Genomic DNA, 4517 nt, shown 5'->3' with positions numbered 1-4517 from the left:
ATAAGGGGCTTAAAATATATGTCTTGCCCCGGGCGGCATAAACTCTAGCGCCGGCTCTGGAAGTATAATCTTAGAGCCCAGATTGACCAGCTTGTCTAAATCTATGAGATGGCGCGTTGTCATGGCGATCTAAATTTCACCTTTACAACCTGATTTCAATACCCTGAGGGTAGTTTCAAATGATTTCACATCTATAATTTGCATTTAAACAATATTTAAATATTATTTAATAATGCAAATCAGCAATATATTTAATTAATTAAATTAATTAATTAATTAATTAATTTGGTCTGTCACTAGAAAAGCAGTACTGGTGCTGAGAGTTTCGAGAAAAATAAAAAAGTTTCGAATTGCTTTTTAATAACATATTACCTCATTATTTCTTAATAAAATTTAATTTAATTATCGAAAAATAATTTATTGAAAATCGAAATAGTTCGATCAAACAAAATTCGAACGAATTCAAAATAATTCTTCTTTAATTCGAAGTTTAGAATATCGTTATTTTTGAATGTGGCAAGAAATTTTCCAGCAATGATGTCAGAAACATTGACCGAGATTACCCAGTGGGGTTATTTAAAAACAGAAAACTGGTGTTATGTCGGTATAGACACTCTCCAGGAGCAAACTCCGAAGAAATCTCTAAAGAGAGGATACGAATTTAACATTCTCGTAGTTGGAAGATCGGGTTTAGGCAAGTCTACGTTGCTTAACACACTTTTTAAAGCTTTTATTAGCCGTAAAAGTTCTTCTAAAGATGAAAGAGAGATAGGAATCGACGGGTATCACAAAACTACAGAAATTAAATCAGTAACCCATCTTCTGGAAGAGACAGGTGTTCGGTTACGCCTCACTGTTACCGACACACCGGGTTTCGGTGATCAAATAAATAACGAAAACTGTTGGCTTCCTATAGAAGAATATATATACGAACAATTCGAAAAGTATTTGGAAGAAGAAGAATGCATAGATCGTACGAAGAACATCACAGACACAAGAGTTCATTGCTGCGTGTACTTCATCTCTCCATCTGGTCGTTGGTTGACCCCTCTGGACATAGAATTTATGAAGAGATTGGGAAAAATCGTCAACCTCCTCCCCGTCATAGCGAAGAGTGACACCATGACAATAGATGAAAGACTAGCCTTCAAGCGAGTTATCAGAAATTGTTTAGAAGATAACAAAATCGCTGTTTACCCCATGACAGATATCGAAGAAAGTCCAGACGATCAGATGCTCAACGATAAGATCTAAAACACCCTTTGCTGTAGTGGGAAGCGAGAAGCAACACGAGGTCAATGGTAAGAAATTGTACGGCCGGATGACTCGTTGGGGATTCGTAGACCTCGAAGATAATGAACACTGCGAATTTTCGGACTTCAGAGACATGCTCGTAAAATCTCATATGATTGATATGATCGAAGTTACAAGATCATACTTTTATGAACGATTTCGTCACGACACTCTTAACGCCAGAAAAATGAAAGATATGGACAATAAACATGAAGAAGAAAAGAAAACTTTGGATAAGAATCTTAGCGAAAAACCAAGTTTCTTTAGTAAGATGAGATTAATTCGAACGAATACTGACAAGAGCATTGAACTTAATAAAACGAGATCACGCCTTAGAAGCGATTCAGTTGCAAGCATGATCAAACAAGAAAGTATTGCTAAAGAACCAGAAGCGACTGAATCTTTTATTAAAGAATCAAGCATCCGCAATGCTGCTTCTGAAATTCCAAGCAAAGTTTCCGAGAATATACTCGATGCAATCGAAAATCCGGCTGAAGAAACTTTTGAGGAACGAAATTTTTGAATTTTCTGAACCTATTTGAATTTTGAAACATTCAAAATTTCAAAGAACTTTTTTTAGAGATTAAAATTATAATTTAAAGATTTATGTTAACATTATTTTCCAAATTTTCAACGATAGTATTTAACTTTTTTAAATTACTAATTGTTTGTCTTAAGTTTCTCTATATACAAATAAAAGTACAGTCGACTCCCCTATAACACTGTTGATAATTCCGTTTTATATGAATTCGTAGTTTGAGTTTATTTGAAATATTGATCAGTTTATTGTTAAATGAATAAATCTAAAAAATTTTAATTAAGTTTCAATCTAGAAATAAAGTTATTAAGCAATTTTTTATAACTTCAATCAATCAATCAATCTATTGATTCAGTTAAAAAAAAATAGTCTCAGAAATTTAATGTATTGACAATAGAAGGCAATTGCAGCACGTTGGCATGTCTCGAGAGATGTCTTTTGTGGGAAACTAACATCTATTTATATGTTAAACACGCAGAAAACTCGTAAAACTCCACGTGGTCAGTCTGTTTTAGATGCGTAAACCCATAGACTACACTAGAAATTTAGACTACGCTTTTTACAAACAAGTTTCTGTTAAGTTAATCATGTTAACAAATGTTAAAAACTCTTCTCTGATAGTTTTTCATTGTCAATAACCCTTAAACATAAGGGGAGTCGTTTTGTAGCTTATGCACTCAATGTTTAAAGGTAACGTACATTTCAAAAGAAAAAATAAACAAATAAAATACAAACTTGTTAAAGTAAAATTTGACACCTCGGAACCGTTATATTTCGTCGGAATTGCCGAGATTGTTGGACTACACCAAGGGTCAACAAACTACTGCCAGCCACCATTAAATAAATTTATTTATACAAAAATATCATTGTAGATAAACTTACACTTATTTTTATTTTTTTATACATAATAAGTATAAATGCCAAAAGTGATCCAATCTGATTTTTGCATCCGACAGTAATATAACTTTTAGGAAAATCAGAAAAATAAAAAATTCGGCCACCTTTTGCGATTGGATATCAAAGCGCTTTTTGTTTAAGTACAGTCCCTACAGTGAAGTTTCTAACAAACTCGATTACGAGCTTGCTGCAGCGATCGAGTTTGTGTATTGGTAAATAAATATGTTGGTTGTCTTTATTTTTTATGTATTTAGTATACTGTATCGAACAAAATGGTTATGTGGCCCGCGCTCGTCATTCCCTCAGTTATCTGGCCCGCTATGAAAAAGGTTTGGTGACTCCTGGACTAGACGGTTCCTCGGAATTGTCTAAACATTCTAAGCAGTTCCGGAATGGAATCGACAAATAAAAAAAAAAAAAAAAAAAAAAAAACATTATTCCTTTATAGGCAGCTTCTCAGCTACTCAACAAGAACTGTAAAGCAGATCTCCAACAGCCTTCAATTAATCCACAGCAGCTCATCAATAGCTTCTTACTCCTTACCGATTTCTCTGTAGCTATTCAGTAGCTTGGATGTGCAGAATCATCAGATGATCATGAGTAGCTCCGTTCTGTATGTGGGCAGAAGCTTACCGCTAACATCTGTAAACAACTAACAGCTGACGCTTAATTAATATCTGAGAGGTGCTTTTCAGCAGTTTTCCGACCGCACTTTAGCAGATCTTCAGAAGTTCAACAGCTGCAGTCAAGCCGTGTTAACTAACTGTTGAGCTACTGTGACGACCCTTTGATAAGTAGTGAAATCGGACATATTCAATACCAGGGACGATCCTATGTAATATGATGTCCCCAGGCAAGAGTGGATTTTAGTGCCCGATATCAGGTTCTCTCACAAATAAAAATTCCGGGAAAGGGTTTGGATAGGAACAATTCAACTAGAGATACAGATCAAACATTTTATTGATATTCAACACTTTGACAAAAATTTCCTTCAATTTCAGATTTAAGATAATTGCACTTGCTTTCATCTAAGCGAAAGTTAATTTTAGTACACATCTCAAGAATTTTTTTGTAATTTCCGTATTTCACGGTTTAATTTTTTGGTTTTTTATTATTATACGTTGTTTTATTTTTCCGTTTTGCGTTTTACTTTTGGCACTCCTACGTCTTCGGCGCTCCACTACCGTGTTCAAAAGCAAACTCTGACTTCACATTACATACATGCAATAGTTAATCTTATAAAAGATAGTTTGACGATAGTACGATAATAATTATATGATGATAGCTGCATAGTTGAGGCGGTAAAACCTGAGGCCAGATTCCAGAGCGGTAATACTGTATTACCAATCTGAAATCTGGCTTCGATTTTGGTCAAATTCTTAAAATTTTTGTTTCATTTTTTAAAGTTTATTTTTCCTTTACACATGCACCAAAGGAGCCACTCTCGATGGCCGGATGGCCGAGAGGTCAAGGTGGCAGCCTACCGCTCTGGGGACCCGGGATCGAATTCGGACGGGCCGAAAAACCCCCAGGAATTATTCGGGTAGTGATCTGTCCTGATATGTCCAAATGAAAATGAAATATAAAATTTATGTTCAGTATTTATTAATACAATAAGTTTAATAAGCATTTTTACTTATTTTTAATTTTAAAAATTTGAATAAAACAGTAATTAAAAAGTATAAAATTAATATATATTTGTTTATTTTCATTTTCTTAGTTTAATTATTTTATTTTTTTTATTTTATGTACTATCAACGATTATCTGGCAACTTTATATTAGAAAAAC

At 33.9% G+C, this 4517-nt stretch overlaps 1 pseudogene; it reads left to right on the top strand.

Moving 5' to 3' along the window:
- Positions 1-423: 423 nt before the first annotated feature.
- LOC111621795 lies at positions 424-1896 on the top strand (annotated as a pseudogene).
- The last annotated feature ends 2621 nt before the right edge of the window (positions 1897-4517 follow it).

Source organism: Centruroides sculpturatus, unplaced genomic scaffold (genome assembly GCF_000671375.1).
Source record: "Centruroides sculpturatus isolate CEXI.00-Female unplaced genomic scaffold, Cexi_2.0 scaffold35, whole genome shotgun sequence".
NCBI classification, from domain to species: Eukaryota; Metazoa; Arthropoda; class Arachnida; order Scorpiones; family Buthidae; genus Centruroides; species Centruroides sculpturatus.
The sequence above is the reverse complement of the archived record's forward strand: the minus strand, read 5'-3'. Positions and strand labels throughout refer to the sequence as shown.